This window comes from Aegilops tauschii, chromosome 7 (genome assembly GCF_002575655.3).
Source record: "Aegilops tauschii subsp. strangulata cultivar AL8/78 chromosome 7, Aet v6.0, whole genome shotgun sequence".
NCBI lineage: Eukaryota > Viridiplantae > Streptophyta > Magnoliopsida > Poales > Poaceae > Aegilops > Aegilops tauschii.
The window spans coordinates 450,486,176-450,504,362 of record NC_053041.3 but is presented as its reverse complement, the minus strand read 5'-3'; the positions used below and the strand labels follow the sequence as shown (position 1 = coordinate 450,504,362).

General features: G+C 44.3%; 2 long non-coding RNA genes and 1 pseudogene across 2 annotated transcripts; 2 read left to right on the top strand and 1 right to left on the bottom strand.

Moving 5' to 3' along the window:
• Positions 1-375: 375 nt before the first annotated feature.
• LOC109784313 (uncharacterized) lies at positions 376-2,716 on the bottom strand (annotated as a pseudogene).
• A 3,246-nt stretch (positions 2,717-5,962) lies between these two features.
• Positions 5,963-7,285, top strand: LOC109784315 (uncharacterized). Its single transcript, XR_006666011.2, has 2 exons — positions 5,963-6,223; positions 6,975-7,285. It is a non-coding gene; the product is annotated as an uncharacterized lncRNA (long non-coding RNA).
• Positions 7,286-10,651: 3,366 nt separating this feature from the next.
• LOC120969398 (uncharacterized) lies at positions 10,652-16,702 on the top strand. Its single transcript, XR_012190408.1, has 3 exons — positions 10,652-10,943; positions 15,441-15,500; positions 16,491-16,702. It is a non-coding gene; the product is annotated as an uncharacterized lncRNA (long non-coding RNA).
• Positions 16,703-18,187: the final 1,485 nt, after the last annotated feature.

The window sequence follows — 18,187 nt, the reverse complement described above, 5'->3', positions numbered from 1 at the left end:
GATAGCAGCCTGATTCGCAAGTTCAGCTAGAAGTTTCATTCCCTCCCGTCCCTTTATGGCCACTTCTTCCATTCTTGCATCCATCTACATAACAATATAAAAATGTTAAAATATTCTGCATCACATAAATATGACCAGACTACACGAGCAATTATTTCTCGCAACATAAATAAGGTAAAACAACACGAGCACATATTTCTCACAACATAAATATGGTAAAACAACATGAGCACATATTTCTCACAACATAAATATGGTAAACAACAGGAGTAAATATTTCTCACAACATAAATATGGTAAAACAACATGAGCACATATTTCTCACAACATAAATATGGTAAACAACAGGAGTAAATATTTCTCACAACATAAATATGGTAAAACAACATGAGCACATATTTCTCACAACATAAATATGGTAAACAACAGGAGTAAATATTTCTCACAACATAAATATGGTAAACCAACATAAGCAAATATGGTCCACGACAAAAGCAATTACATCCACAACGAAAGAAAATATGGTCCACAAATAACCAAATTTGGTCCACAATGAAAGCAAATATAGGTCTATAACATAAACAAATATGATTCACTACACGTGCTTCAACATCTCCTTCTCATGCTCCCTCTCCAAAAAATCAAACCTCCCTTCTTTTGTTTCAAGAACATTGAAGATTTCCCTAAACTCGGGCTTCACTATAAGAGTGAGGGTTGTGTGCATGAGAGCAGTTTTTTCCTTCACACCACATTCTTTGACCATCTTCATTACTTCTGAAATGGTGGGAACATGGTTTGTGAGAGGAGCGGATGATGCTTCAACACTTGAAGTTATCTTCTCCACTCCACTTTCTATTTTCTCGCATGTCTGCTTGTACAATCGTAAGAATGGACTCTTCTCTTCCTTCTCCTCATTTGCGTTAGAAGGTTGCTTGCGCTTCTTGCTTGGTTTTGGTTTCTTCGAAGATGCCAACTTCATTTCAGCACGACCATCGGGCTTGTCGAAAGGAACCGCATTATCACCACTTGATTCATCAGAAGATATATCTCCAGCACAAGAAGCACTAGCCCCAGTAACATGTACTTTATCAAATATGATGTGCAAATCTTCAAGGTGCTTTGGTCCCTGTTTTTTGAACTTCATATGATTGCATTTCTTTCCTGTACTCTCTTGGCATCTCTGAAATGGATTTTAATGTATAAGTGAGATAATGCAACCATATAGAACCATGCCAAATGAAAAACAAAATGGCTAGTCCTACCTTGATATGTTCATCCCACCATTCTTTAGAGCAATCAACGGTTCTCTTCGCATCATCCCATCCAAGCCCAGTTGCTTCATTCTTCAACTCCATGAATCAAGTGTACTCATTTTTTATGGCATCCCACTTGTTTTTGAATTTATCCTTGGGATACTTCTTTCCCGTTCTAGCTTCCCATTTCTCCAAAACGTTTTCCCAACCCCTCTTGTTTAAATAACCTAATGGCCTATTCCCCTTTTCAACCTCTTCTCTCAATATTTCAATGAGTTTCTTGAGATGGGCATCATCCCACACCGCCTTCTCATTCATACTTCAATAAAGCAATATGAGAAAAGCACGTATCAATAATAATGCATTACATAATAGCAGCAAGTACTCAAATAGTATGTACAAGTAGCAAACATAATATCTATGTACAAGAAATTTTTGTGAATGTTGTTTGCTGTCTTTTTAGATGGCATGTCATGCAAGCTTATACATCACACAAAAATAGGTATATCATGTTCAGCTTCTGTACATATCATGTATACAAGCAATTAAACATTACATAAATAAAATTGTGCAAAAAATTCAAAGGAAACCTAAACAGGGAGGGTGAGGAGGAAGGAGAGGGGGAGGGAGCAGGGAATTGCTATAGATTTGACTATGAATTGTCTGGAATGATCCTATTTACATCCAATATACATCATCAATAGACAACAATATGACAAAGCAAAATAAATCCATCCTATTTCTACTTGTACAGGAGGTGGGAGGGGGGATAGGGGAGTGGGAGGAAGGGGAGCAGCTACCTTTCAGAGTGGAGGTAGGAGCTCGCGTCGGGGCTGCGGGAGGCGTCGACGGCGGCAGGGCGCGCGGAGGTGGAGGACGGCGCCCCTTGCTGGTCCGGTGGTCCTCGCGGGCTCTTGAGGCGGAGAGGTCCGGCGAGCAGTAGAGGAGGGAGGAGGTCGCGACGGGGAGGCGGCGCCAGCGGCTGGGCAGGCGGCGGTGGAGGGCCGCCGGCGGCGGCTAGGAACCCTAGCTGCCGCTCGGGTCGATGGGGACTGGGGTTCCGATGTGTTTTTTTACGAGGGGTGGCCTTCTGTGGTGCTGGATGACTCGCTCGGGAGGAATAGGCCCAATCGTTTTCCACTTACGAATGGCAAAGGTGGGTAAATACATTGAAACTCTCAGGGGACAGCTAAAAGTGTATTGCTGAAGTTGGGGGTTCACCTGCTTCGAAAAATACACTGCGGGGAAGCCGTAACTTTTACAGATTCTGCTTCTCTGTTTTCCCCTTTGGTTAGCTTATAGCTTCCAAAAGCCAGAAGTTGGCTGTAGAAGTCCAACCAAACACAGCCTTCATCTTGGATGACGAATAGCGCGACCCTATTAGACACCCTGGGTGAAGAATAAGTAATTCTTCATCCAGTCAATTGATGGAGCCAGACGATGGTACTCAACCACGTTATCCCACCGCTGTAAACTTTTATTGGCACCAGGGTAATTTTACCATTTTAATCAGCGTACGGTTAGCCCATCGTGGGGATTAGACTAGCCATAGTGGGGTAACATAATTAGTATCATATACTTGGAACTCCCAAACATGCTTATGTGGTAGGTAATTAAAGAAAAGAGAAGGTCATAGTAACATAGGTAGATACCATATCATAATAAATGTTATGGTACTATGTGTCATGCATGGCAATAAATGAAACCATCTATGATACTACTTTATGATATTATGCACTATGAATGTAGTATCATACACTAGTATTATATGCATGATACTAGTGTATATGATACTCCCTCCGTCTGGAAATACTTGTCGAAGGAATGGATGCATCTAAACGTATTTTAATTTTAAATACATCCATTTTTATGCATTTCTTCTACGAGTATTTCCGGACGGAGAGTAATAGTGTATGTTACTCCCCGCTAGCAGCACCCATTTCTCCCGATCTATTCTCATTATTTCGAGTTCAGAGTCTCGACGACGAGTGTCGCGCGGGCGTAGTGTGCGGCGGATGGGCTCGACGGCAAGTTCTTGTCAGCCTGGCAGGCAGCATGTCTGCGCGGGGTCTCGGTGGTGGTCGTGGTAGCGCTGTTGTGGCATCGATGGACCGCTCAGCGGCTGGCGAGGAAGCTTCACGACGGCTGCGCCATGTCCCGCGCGATTTAGTCGCCGGATGGCCCCGGCGTGGTGGATCCGCTGTAGGAAACCACTACCGCGTCCCACGCGAGGAGGCCGCGGTGACTCACTTGGGCGACCAGCCCCTATTTAGGGTTCCGCTCCTGTAGCAACGCCTGGGGGTCCTCCAGTCCTTCAATCCATCCATTTTGACAGCTCCGTCACCCCTGAGATGTGCTTCGAGCTTGAAGTCTGCATTCCTTTTTGTTCCAGATGGTGCGCTGCACAACTACATCTCAAGTGATTAGGTAATTAGGTATATCTCAGATGTTATTCAATTTTGATTTCGCCCCAAATTTAATTGTTTTGGGCATATCTAAACTAGAAGCTTAATACTCAGATTTTGATTTAAATTTCACAGGGTTAAAAACAATGTCAGTGCTTGGTGTTTTAAGCAACAACTCATGCCTGACGGCTAGTAATCTTATTTGGTCAACATTATAAAACACATATTTTAGTTAGGGAAAGCACCATTGTTTTCAACCCTTCTTTGTGCCTGACGAATAGTAATTTTATTTTGCATCTATCTTGATGGATAGATCAAGTGTCCTGCATTATGTGGTGAAATACTTATGTTCTATTATCAATGGTAATGGAATCGGCCAGAGGGTCGTTTGGAAAAAAGATGAAAGTGAGGATTAGAGCAAAGAAGATGAATTGTTATCGAATTTAATTATGTAAGAGGAAAATCACCATTCTGAATAATCAAATTCAGAGCATGGAAGCATGATGTAGGCATCGCTTGGTTGACCCCAATCCAATTTATTTCCTGTGCATACATCGTTCTTTCATCTAATCCAAATATTTCTGCAACTAGAGATATTCAGATAAAATGTTTAGTTGTGAAGGGCAATCATCGAAAGTTGTTTTATGTTGGAAAATTATTTTCAGTTCCAGTTCTTGCATTTTTTTTGGAAATCAGTTCATCACTTGCTTATTTCGCATCAATAGTAATATATAGCTCGATTTGGACATAAGTGAGTCATGAGTTTTTACAATGCCTTGTTTGTTATTATTAGTAGAAGCTCAATTTTAATGGAAAATTATTTATTTGCGGGTATTGAAAGCTAGGCTGACTAATGGCGCTTTCCCGGAAATAAAAGATATGTTTTATAAGGTTACACAACCTTGGACTTTTGAGTTGTTCTGATTTATATCAGATGTGCTATGTTTGGTATGTTCAGGTTGTGTTACTGTTTCTTAAGTTCAGGTTGGGAGAGTATGAATATTGATAATTGTCGTGATTCTGGTGGAGTAATTTATCACACAGTTTCTTTCAGGCTTCCGCCATGTCACAAATGGACCATATGGAACCGATGTTTTCACCGTGTTTTAGTTCCATGTGCTTACAAGTGACAGCTGAGAACATGGTTTAATTTGTTTAACCATTTCCTAATCCACACTACTTTTAGAATGCTAACTACTTAGACAAGCGCATATCAGATTTCCATAGTATGACGGTGCGCCCACCAATTGCTCTATGTTAGATGTCTGCCTGTGACATGAACATTAACTTCACTATACATCTCACTCTCTCAGTCAGGATCAGAGGAAGAATGAAGTTCTTTTATAGTTTTATGCCATTAGCAGATGGATATTAGTTTACCACTGGACAGGAAACGGAGGCATCTTATGTGCATGGTCCTATGTAGAATCAACAGGGAGCGAGAATGGTAAAATTACGACAGACACTATTTTTGAAAACAAACATGACTTGCTGGAATTTAGAATAGCAAATAAACAGTATGTGTAGTTCTCTACTGCTTATTCATGGCAATCTTCATTCTTTAGGTGAAAGCAACCTGCTATTCTATCTTCAGCCGACTGCATGAGTAACATTGATTATTTAGCTGACTGCACAAGTAATTTAATTTTTCTCTTCTTATGATGTTCGGAGCAATGCTAGGTTAGTGCTAGCCTCCAGTTTGGCTTATTTCCATTTCAAAGAGCTGGATACTGACCTCTTCTTGGCATCAATCGTTGCTGGCTTTTTAAATTATTTATCCTTTTGTTTCATTACAGTGCGATGAAGCTTACTGGCGCAACCTATTCACATATGTACTGTAGCTGTTCAACCAAAAGTTATCTGCACAAGTGAGGAAAGGACCTTCACTGCGTAGTAGTAATACGTGCTTTCCTTCATGACTGTTACTAGTACATAAATGAAATAAACATGTAGAAGTACTTTTTTTTTGCCAAAAAAACATGTAGAAGTACTTACCAATAAATATGCCCCTCTGGCCTGCCTATAAGAATATATGCTCCCACCACTTCTGTTTTTTGGTCTTCGGAAGTTGCTTCCTTGGAACATAGCATTGCTATTACTTTTTATGTTGCATTATTATATATTATCTTTATTTTGTCGTTGATGACAGTGCTCCCTGATCATCAGAAGCTGAATCTCATCTTCTATGCCCATCTGAATTTTATTATTGAACATTCACATTGTCCCTGAATGTCCCAACTATGCCAAGGGAAAAAGTAAAAACTGTAGCGCCTTCTTCCATGCATAACTTGTTTTCATTTTTATTTCATCATAAATTTTACTTTTATATCATATAGCTGATTCTCTCAATTTTATTATCACATTGCCCTAAATGTCCCAACATGTCGAGGGAAAAAGTAAAAACTATAGCGTCTTTCGTGTATAACTTGTTTTCTTATTTATTTCATCATAAATTTTACTTTCATATATCTGATTCTCTCAGTATATTGACAACATGATGTCGTGTTGGAACAGAAGGGTTTAGAATGGAAACTAAGGTTCTTCAAGTAAGAGCACGGGTATCATGTAAGCAACCGGTCTTCCCTGTTCCTTTTTGTATATCATCAAAGGTGACTTAAACATGTTTGGCACATAGCAGCGTCTCCAATCAAAATCTACTAGCAGCGACCAATATCCTACCCTTTACAATATTATGCAACGTAAAGAAGATTACGTAGGTATCGTCCTTCAAACTATTCCCTTAAACATCCAGTTCAGACGTACGTTAGTGGGTGAGAGATGGACAGCCTGGATGCACTTGGTTTGGAGATTGATTGAAGTTCGACTCTCCGACATGCCGGACTCAACACAATGGAAGTTAACTAAAAATGGGATATTTACGGTGAAATCCTTTTATACGGATCTGATTAATTCTGGCCCCCTCTCAAGGTCACTACATATATGGAAGGTTAAGGTTCCTTTGTGGATTAAAATTTTTATGTGGTTTGTCCACAAACAAGTAATACTCACAAATGACAACTTACTTAAGAGACGATGGGTAGGCAACTCGCGGTGTTGTTTTTGTGCTCAGGATGAGACAATACAACATTTATTCCTTGAATGCCCACTTGCCAAGTTATTTTGGAGAACGATTCATATAGCTTTTAATATCAATCCTTCAGTAGATATTTCGTCTTTGTTTGGGACGTGGTTAGCTGGGGTTGAACAGATCACGGCAGCACGTATTCAGATTGGAATATGTGCGTTACTATGGGCTATATGGAACTGCAGAAATGATATGATTTTTAATAGACAACACAACTTAACTTTTTTGCAGGTTATCTTCAGAGCTATAGCTTGGATCCGTACGTGGTCCTTACTCACTCTTATGGATTTCAGGGAGCCTTTGGTTACTGGGTGCAATCAATGGGAGATGGTGGCTCGGGTTATTTTCAACCGGTTCGGATGGCGTTTGCATAACAGGATAGGAGTTTAGAGAGCTTATCCTTATTATTACCGTATCGGTGGTCTTTGTCCGCTTGTATTTTTCTGGTTTATGCACTTTGTTTTGCTCCGTTTGCGATCATAAAACCTTTATGATCATACTTTCTGGATTTTTAATAAGAGGGTCACATGCATCATCATGATGCAGAGGCTGGGGTTATACCTCCATTTTCAAAAACTAGCAGCGACCAAGGCGAGGTGTACAACAGACGAAGCTTGTTTGGTCGAGCATGTCTGCCATCGTTGAAAATAAAGAACCATGGGTTAATATAATCCATTTTTTATAAAACATCACACGTCCATCTTGATTATGTATGAGATTATTCTGAGATATTGCCTCCAATAATTAATCTTTTAGAGAAGGAATTTATCTCTTGTGATAAATATAGGAGGGTGAAGGCTATGGTTCTCCCTGCAATTGTGAGATGAATGTTTGTACTGTACTTATCATGGAGAAAGGCCTTATTGACTATCCCCCCTAAAATGCATTTGGATATGAAGAAACAAAGGAACAGATGGCTGCCGTTCATCCTAACTCAACTATTTACATGTCCTTGATCCTCTGTTAAGGTAGAATCTTGAGGTCAGAGTGAATCAGCCACCATGGAGGCTGACCAGATGGCCTTCAGGATCGTTTAATGGAAATAATGTGACAAAACAGTTTGAAATATGCCTTGTAATGTAATACATCTGCCTATCATTCCACAACTTAATTCCTACGCTGACATTACATTTAATTGGTGGACCATGCGTTCCTCATAATCTTGTTTACGCCCACTGCCAAATTTCTTGTGCTGGCTGCCAAATTCCTACTGCTCTCGACTGAATTAGTAAAATGTGTTTCGCGATTGCGTTGGATTCCAAATTTCTCACAGGCCTGGGAATTAACTGAAAGATTTTCTTTTCTTTCTTAAAAAATGATCAATTATAAAGAGACATATCCAGTAAAGCCCGTTCAAAAAATTGTTCAACGCACCATAGAAAAAGTTGATCAATGTCCCCACAAGAAAAGTGTTAAGAGAGACATGCAGTAGAGCCTTTGTAGTACATGGTGGTAATTTAATTACCAAGTCTCTCGGCCATAAAGTTACGGGATATGCAGCATGGGTTCGTGCATGCCTTTAGTACCCGTCATTCCCACGCCCTAAGATTAGAGCATCTCTAGCCGCGCCCCCAGAAAGGCCTCTCCAGGCGATTTATTTGCGCCGGCGTCGAAAAAACGGCTCGGGGGCTCCGGCGCAAGCGAAAAGTGTTCCTGGGGCCACATTAACAGGCGAAAAGTCAAACCACCCGCCCAGATTCGCCCTCCTGCCCCCCGCGCTCGGCCGCCACCCTGCCGATCCCGGCGCCGACCACCGCCCGCCGCAGCTAGGTAGACCGTCTCCAGCCTAGAAAAAGAAGGAGCGTCGCCGAGGCAGCCTCTTCGCCGCCGCCCCTGCACCTTATCCGGCGCTCCGGCCGCGCAGGGCCTGTACGTCGGCGGGCTTGCGCCCACCTCGCCCACAAGGTGTTCGGTGAATTGCCCGGCCCGGCGATGGACTCCGAAGATGAGGAGGCGCTCGCGGCGTTGCTGGATGAGGAAGCCGAAGTCGACGTCCAGGAGCAGGAGCATCTCATGGTGCTCGCCGCCCTTGCCGGCCTGCTCGCGAGCAGTGAGAAGCCGCGGCGAGGTGGCTTGGCGCTTGGGCGGGTGAAAGCAAAGAATCGGCATCGTCTAGAAGGCTACCGCATGCTCTACTCGGACTACTTCGCCGATGCTCCATTGCACGGTGAGAAAACATTTCGGCGCCGTTATTGGATGAGCCGAAAGCTTTTCCTCCGGATTGTGAATTCCATCCGGGAGTTCGACAGCTACTTCAAGTGCAAGAAGGATTGCACCGGCACACTTGGATTCACCTCGATCCAGAAGTGCACGACAGCTATGAGGATGCTTGCATACGGAGCTCCCGGTGATTCACTCGACGACTATAGGCACATGGCCGAGTCCACCACCATTGAGTGTTTCTACAAGTTCTGCAGGGCAGTGGTGGCAGTGTTTGAACCGTAGTACTTGCGAACACCCAATGCGAAAGACACTGCTCGGATCCTAACACAGAATGAAGCAAGAGGATTTCCTGGGATGCTTGGAAGCATCGACTGCATGCATTGGAAATGGAAGAACTGTCCATTTGCTTGGCAGGGGTTGTACAAAGGCGCAAAAGGCGGTTGCAGTGTGGTGCTTGAGGCAGTGGCCACACAGGACCTCTGGATTTGACACTCTTTCTTTGGGATGCCAGGACCTCACAATGACATCAACGTCCTGCAGTGCTCCCCAATCTTTGCCAAGCTTGTTGAAGGTCATTCTCCTCCGGTGAACTTCGAGGTCAATGGGCGGCAGTACAACAAGGGGTACTATCTAGCTGATGGCATCTATCCGAGATGGTCGACATCTGTGAAGACCATCTCAAACCCTGTGCCAGGAGGCAAGAACGCCTGGTTTGCGAAGATTCAGGAGGCTTGCAGGAAGGATGTCGAGCGGGCATTTGGTGTGCTCCAATCTCGATTTGCTGTTGTCTGGTTCCCTGCTCAGACCTGGTCGAAAGATCAAATATGGGAGATCATGACTTGCTGTGTCATCTTGCACAACATGATCATTAAGAGCGAGCAGGAAGATCCAGTGTTTGACACTGAACCATACCACAGGCAGGGTCCTCTTGCCCAAGTTGATCATCAGCTACCGGCAAACTGGACTGACTACCTCAATATGCGTCAAGAGATCCGAGACCCACAGGTGCATCAAAAACTGCAACACGATCTGGTGGAGCACCTATGGAGGCCCAAGGGCGAGGCCGGGAATGGTGATGAAACTTGAGTTTTTATTTGTTAAACGATATAATTTGTAGTGAACTATTTTATTTATGTGATGAACAAGCCGAAAACACGCCGAACTATGTGAGGAGCTATTTGTTTGCGAAAATTCACGCCGAAACCCGCTGAACCGCGCCAAATATGGGCCGATTCACGCAGTTATCGGGCCGTTTTTGGACAGATTTGGGCCGAAAGCTGGGCTGAATTCGGCGCCTGGGGGCGACGGCTGGGTGCCGAACCGCCCCCAACGCCGATTTTATCGCCGGCGCACCCTAGGACGCTCTTTTTCGGCGCCCTGTGGAGCCGAACGGTTGAAGATGCTCTTACACCGCATGCAAAGATTCTTACAGCGGCCAGGCTGCTTCATGAACGAAAAACTAGTTTAGGCTGGCTGCACTGGCCGGCTAGGGTGAAGAATAAGAATTCCTCATCGAGGGTGGATGAATAGGGCGACCCAAGCCATGCTCAGCCAAACCACCGTTCGTTTGATCGAGGAAAAGCCCACCTTCCCCTCGCCGTAAGATTATAACGGGGTTGACGTTTTTTTTCTACGTTTGATGACTCGATGCCTGCCGTCTTCCCCCATTTTTTTGCTAAAAGAAAAACCTCCTTATCTTTTTCCCACGTCCCCGTCTTTTCCTAATCTGCGGCATGCCAGCATACGGTTTCGATAGTATTGGCGGCGGACGGCGGCATGGTGCTCGGCGGGATTTGGCTCGGAGTTAAGCCATTGTTTGTCATGCTGGTGGGGCGGCATGGTCTCAGCATTGGGTGGTCCGGCGGCGTGGTGTGCGGCGTCTGCATAGGTATTGGACCGCGCTGTGCACGGAGCGGTGGCTAGTGATCCCACCGGAGCCGTGGCAGGTGATCACGGCAGCGCTGCATTGGGCTACTACATGACAACATTGCCACTGTTTGGATTGAAGTTTGGTTGGGCATGAGTGCACGGGAAGAGGTGAGCAACCCCAATTTTAGTGATTTCCGTTCCAAAATTCCAATTAGCTTCGTTTCCCTTTGTCATGTTCTTCCCAAATTTGATATTCGTGCATCTGGGTGCTCCCGATCTGCTTGCTCCTGCGCCCCTCGAGGTCCCGATTTGACTACCAGCCTGTGGATCTAGGTTCTCCCGGTGGTGGAGATGAAGGGACCCCGGTGGCTATGGACTTCACCGGGAAGCAGGAGGCCACCACAATCAGCTTCCTCAAGCTAACACTAATCATTCATCTCATCTAGTTACGTCTCACGGAAGAAGATCCTCTGACGTACTTCAAAGTACTGCTGAGGGACGTCCTTCCCGTATCACGGTTCGCTGGTCATCCGACGACAGCAGCCAAAAATCAGGAAAACACAGAGCACAGTCGGTCCACAAACACGATCCAGCCCAGCCCAATGGACGGGAAAGGGAAAACAGTGCCAGCGGATGAAAAGGGCGCGAGATCAGGGAAAACGCCGCCAGACTATCCACAAGATAGTACCTCCCTGCATAAAGTACTAGTTTTACACAAGGGATGAACAAGCTAACTAAAACAATATTGTCATGCGCATGTAAATGAAATAGATACCTATCGGTGGATGTGGAAACCTATCTGCATACTTCACCAAAGTATCTCTGTCATGTGCTGACCCTGGCCATCCCGTGATAATAGAAGTGAATCTCATGTCAAAGTCATACACTGCCATGATATTTTGTGTTGGGTATCCATGTCGATCAACATGGTTGACGATCTCATCATTTGGAACTATTACAGGAATATGCGACCCATCAATTGCACCTATGCAACCATCAAAGTGAGGTGCGGATCTTGCATCTCGAAGCCTACCATGTACAACTCTGAACTCCGGATCACTTGGTCGAATGATGTCTACAGCCATGTCATTCAAGCATTTCAATACTTCATTGAATTTGCGATGTATAACTTCGGTTGATCTCTTGAAATGATTCTCCACTTGGCTTACGGATTGAGGGCCCCCAACCGTCCAGAGAAACATACTCAATGCTTCTTCTGAACTCATGTTTCTTGTTCCTTTCAAGCCATATTTGTGTACAAGTGTACGATGCAACCTATCAAAACAAGGCTTGTACATCCTGAACATGTTATAGCAATCTTTTGGACTACTCAAGTTCTCGGTAACCCACTGTTGTCCGGTCATTATCGGAACTCTTCTCTTCTTTTTCATGAGATACTTCTCACTGTACATGATACCAACAAGTGTAGCCATCATGTATTTTTTTCTCCTTTGCCTCCTTGAGGTTGGCATAGCATCAGAATCACTTTTGGACTGTTCACTATGGCTATCACTTGTGCTCATCTACATAAACACAGAAATATTAGGAACACATGTATGTCAGGATCAACATAAGCGATAACAATCGGTAGAAATAATTTTCATCAAGTGCCAAGTGACATAACAAGAAAGGAAATATTGTTGATCAAGTCTAAAGTGACAAAGCATGAAGGGAAATATTGTTCATCAGGTCTCAAGTGACATAACAAGAAAGGAAATATAGTTCAGCAAGTCTCAAGCGACATAACATAAAGGAAGGGAATAACATATTCATGATCACACGTCTAAAGTGTAATCCTAATGCCTATTTCGCTCTTCATACATCCTCCTAAGCCAATTCTTCTTCCCTTCGCTAGTCTTCATATTGTTAAAGAAACAACGATTTTCAAACTTCGCAAACAACTTGGTTGCTATGAAGTACTCATCACTTGTTTCATCGGCTCCACATGCCAGAACTTCTTCCATAATCTTTTCAATTTCAGTAGCAACACTATTCTTATGTGAGTTCATCGCAACATCTTCACTAATCAAGTGGTCAACCATGCGCTTGAAGTCCCTTTGAACAGGATTCTTTTTACTAGAGCTTCCATCTATCTTCCATGGCCCCTTCTTCGCCTTCTTGGCTTGTGTAGTCTGCACTTCTTCCTCTGGCGACGGGGGGCAAGGGGGGCCTCCGGCGTGGTGCAGCTGAAGCTCCGGCGCCGGCGCAGGTGGAGCACAGGGGCGGACTGAGAGCGGGGGCAGCAGGTGCTAAGGGACGGCGGCGCGACGGATCTGATGCGGCCGGTGTATAGCCGGGGGCGGCGGAGACCGGATCCACACGCCTTGCCGGCGACGGTGGCGGCGGGCGAACCTTAGAGAGCCATCCCCTCTCTGTTTTTCTGCCTCTGTTCGGTAGGTGTGGATGTGTGCGAACGAAAGGATGACCCTGTTGATGGAGAGGTTGGGCTGGGCACGCGGTGGCATTTCCATCATAATAACGGGTAGAAGTTGGCCCATATTTGAAAGGGGGTAAGTGGCAGCTCGGGAATCAGCAAAATCGCTGATTCCAGCTTCCGGCCTCGTCCAGTGCAAGTTCGAGAATCGATTCTAGGCATCTGATGTTGGAATCTGCCTGTTTGTTTGTGAATCTGATTTTGACTGTGCTAGAATCCAGGGATCACTATCTCTAGCCCAAACAAAGGCCACCTAAGTTCTCCAAGTACTATTGCCTCCTTGTTTATTCTCTTTGGCACGAGTCTCACAATTTTTAGGAAAGGATAACATGAATTATTTCATGTCCCAGAGAACACACATTAATTGTTTGTTCCCTTTCACATTGGTTCTAATATTTGCTCTGCACTTTACATGTCCCTTGCTCATGTTTTTTTTGCATTGTTGGGGAAGAGGCATGTGATGATGGTGCACATGCTCAAGCATCACATACTTCAGTGGTATGTTGCTAAATAACAATCACAGCTATAAATAAATCCATTATTTCTGAGAACTCACCAGATTTTTTTACCACAAGATGCAAGTGGTTGGTAAAGGGGTGTGTAGTGGTGGTGCACAACCACAAGCACATATCATAGATGATATTGTTTCTAGGGGAAAAGGGATGTTGTCTGAAGATTATAATTTCAGAACACTGCTCTTCCTGTTAGTAGAAAAGAGAGATCAAAAATAAGTTCAGAACAGGGCCAGCCACTAGCACCTCGGTACACAACCCAGATCATAAATAAGTATTGTGCTCACAATTTGACAAGCTGTAACATCCCAAATTTTCAATTTGGTATGTTATACATAGATCATCATTGCATATCATGTTTTATTGCATTTTGACAAATCCTTGATAAATCCTAAGCAACTCAAGGACCCTCGGAGAGAGTTGGGGATTTTCTCAAATTTTCATATTTGATTTTCATCAAATAATAAGACGAGGATTTTGGTTTTAATTATTTTCTCTCCGGAAAAATATTTCATTTTAAAAAATAAACAAGAGGAGAAAATATGACTTCTCCAAAACAATTGAAATACTGAAGGTAAAATGTTAAAATCATTTATTGAAATTTATTTGGATTTTATTTGCAATTTTTATTGCATTAAAATATTGCATGTTTTCAAAATATTTATTTTGTGTTAAAAAAATGTTCACCCTATTCTAGATTTTCTAACTAGACGGGGAAAATTTATTTTATATTTTTCTGATTTTTATTTATTTCTCTGTGAATTATTTTCCGCGGAACGTTTTAAAAAAAAAACAACGCGCGCGCCCGCTGGGCCGAGCCCAGCCGAGCGCCAGGCCGCCGGCCCACCTCGCGCCCTCTCCTCCTCGCGCACGGCACGCGCCGCCGCCGCCGTGTCCATGGCGGACACGGGAGTCCGTGCCGCCGCCGCCGGAGCTTGCCCCTCCTCCAAGCTGCTCCCCCCCTTTATAAACCCCCGCACCCCCCCTCTCTCCCTCACCTCGCCCGCCGCCGCCGCACTTGCCGCCGCCGCCGCCCGCACTCGGGAGCCGCCGGCGCCGCCGTTTGCCGCTGCCTGAGCCGCCCCCTCGCCCTACCCCGAGCCCCGCACCCCGCCGCACCCCGCGCCCTTGCCGGAGCCCCGCCGGAGCCCCACCGGAGCCGCCCCCGACGAGGTACTGCCTCGCCTCGTTCGTCGCCGGTTTTTGTTAAAAAAAACCATTCGTTTTTAAAAAAACCCTAGATCGGTTTTTTTTGGTTTTATTATTTTGCGAGCGTTCACCGAACCGTTCGTTTTAACGAACGCGTTCGTCGGTTTTTCTCTGTTAACGAACGTCCGTTCTTTAAGCGTTCGTCCATTTTTCTTTTTCGTCGGATTTTTCTGCAATTATCTCAGATTCGATTTCTGATCGAATCTTCGTTTCTGTTTAACTTCTCGCTCGTTTATCGGAATCAGGCGATTCAAGCGCCTAGAGTTTCGGCTCAAAATTCTCTTTCCGTTTAACCTACTCAAACAAGTTTTTGCTACAGTAAAATTTGACCTAGATCCAGATTAGTAAACGAAGCTGTTTTCTTTCGTAGTTTGACTTTCGTTGCTTCTTTCGAGTTGATTCTTTTTGCAAACCGGAGTTCTTAAGTTGAACTTTCTGGTTGGATCTTTCATTCGAGTTTTACCTGTGCATTAGATGAGTACTGATTGTATGTTTGTTTGTTTGCGATAGAGTACCCGGAGTGTGCCGCCTGTTACTTCGAATCGTTAGGTTTTGCGGATCATCAGCAAGGCAAGTAACACTTTGATCATACTTTTCATACCCAGTTTTATTGCATTAGATCTATTCCTCTAACAATTGCATGATTAGGATCTGATTAAATTGTGGGAACTGGGAAGTAGTTGAGGTAGTACCTATTACCTGTTTTCTATTCAAACCCTTGGGAGTTACTTCTACGTTGCTATTATATTGCCATGCTATGCTCGTAGACGTGGATTGGGTTTGAGAGATATTCATGACAGATGTGAGATGTTTATTAATGGTTCAACTTAAGGTGGCAACTAAAACTCACATCTGGGTGGATTGAGGCACCTGGAGAACCCAGTGTTGTCTGATTTTATAAGGTCCGCCACCCAGGCTCAAAGGGATCATAAGATTATTCATGCTAGAAACTTCCGTGTGCAGCCACAAGCTATTATGGGCTCTAGCATAGTTGAGTAGGTTACATGATCTCTTGAAGAGGTGGGCTAGCAGATGTAGGGGCAAGTAGGTGTACCGGTCCATCCAGAGTAAATAGTGATTGTTTCTGAAAGACTGTGTCTCGGTCATCCGTTTCTCAAACATCATGTAGTGCGAGAATCAAGCGGAGGCGATCGAGTCTTGTGGGGAAAAGTGCGCAAACCTCTGCAGAGTGTACAAACTAATCATGGTTAGCCGTGTCCCCGGTTATGGACAACTTGAGTATCTAGTACCTGGATTATCATTTGAATCTCATCACCATGTTACTTTTAATTAATTTTGTTGGGTTAATGATGACACTTAATTGGGATTGAGTTGGAGGTACCTTCTCAATGTTTAACAACCACCATGATATTTAAATAAAATTTATTCCTTTGAAGTAGGATAAAATTGGCTTTTCGCAAAACTGTAACCATAGAGCTTTCCACCAGCCATATATGCATGTAGTATAGCATTATTATTGTTCATTACTCTCTATGTGTTACATTGCCAGCATATTTTATGTGCTGACCCGTTTTCGGGCTGCAACGTTTCATGTTGCAGATTTTTCAGACGACGAGTAAGGTGCCTTAGGTCGTGGTCTTATACTCAGTGATGCCGCTGGAGTTGATGGACTCACTTATCTTCCAAGTCTTCCGCTGTTATCATTTTTAGATGGCCTTAAGCCATGTTTATCATACTTAATCTCTTTGGAGATATTCGATGTAATAAGTGTGTGATTGCTACTCTGTTATAAATCCTCCATTTGTACTGTGCGTGTCAGCATTACTGATCCAGGGATGACACTGGTGCACAGCAGCACAGACCATTTGAGATCTGGTCGCTACACAAGCATCATTGATAAGCTCTTAAATTGATAACATTCATATACAATCTCAGTTCAATCCGAGTTCTAGATTCCTAACAAAATAGAAATACAGTTTCTACATCTGAAACTTCAGTTCAGGCTCTTGTTGGCTCCTGCTGCTCAACTACTGCCTGCCTCCTCCAGCATCGCAATGTGTTTATCGCCCTTCATCCACGGCTGCTTGCGCTCAGCAACGCGGCATTCACTTGGCACCTCCCGCAGCGGCCGCGAGCTCGACGGCGTGCTGCAGTCATGCGGTGGTGGCGGCCATGGTGTTGCTAGCCACTCTCCCTCTTGCTGTGACACGGGCGGCAGCGGCGGTCGCACTCCCGCGCTGGGTGCGGTGATGGCAGAGGTGCTCGCCTATCAATCGCGGCGGCGCTAGGGTTAAGCAAGGTCATGGCGATGGCGAGCGAACGGCGACGGGGAGTAAATGGATCGGTGTTTTTTTCCTTCCTCTGAATTGGGCCGCATCTCTTCTGGGCTCATCGCTGCACGCTGCTTCGCAGCTGTGTTTTCGTGGTTTTTGGCTGCTGCCGTCGGATGACCAGCGAACGGCGATACTGGAAGGACGTCCCTCGACAGTACTTTGAAGCACGTCAGAGGATCTCGTTCCACGTCTCACGTGGGTTATGTGGGTATCTAGCCATCTTTGCCTGCTTTAATAATTTTCAGTTGCTTCAATTCCTAATCTGGTCCATAGTAGACATGCAGATAGTAGAATCTTGCCTTGGTCGGCTGGTCATGGCGACGGTTCAGGTGATGTTCACGGCAGCACTGGTTCGACCACGACTGCTTGCTCCGGTATGCACTGGTGAGTTCAATACAAATTGCTTGATGCTCCGAAATTGTACTTATTTTGTCCAAACCCCAAATTTATATGCTGCTACTTGAACTGAAATCCCTTTGTAAGTCTTGCCAAGGTGAACCATGCAAAAATACTTTACTGACTATCTAATCGTTGTTAGGTTTTCTCTTCTCTATTTGAAAGCGATGATCTTGTGGCAATTGGTTGCATTTGAATTGGCAGCTGCACCACCGTATACACAAGTTTCCTAAGTTTATTCGGGTGGTTTCCTATGTTATAATGCTAAAGAAAGGCTTGTGCACAACTCATGCTAGATCCAATTAGATGATGTAAAAATAACTGTTAGATTTCAGCAATCTCTTTACTGTCAGCATTCTCAGGTAGCAGCAGTTAATCAGCAAAGGAGTCGTGGATAATATCATTGTGTAGATTGCCAATCATCGTTAAGAATGTTTTTCCATGTTTCTAGCGTATATGGTCATAGTGGCACCCCTTGCATCATCATTGAATCCACATGTTTCAAAAAATGGCCTGCAAATGGTACCAAAGAGTGTATTAACATCGTCATATACCATCGTAAGATTC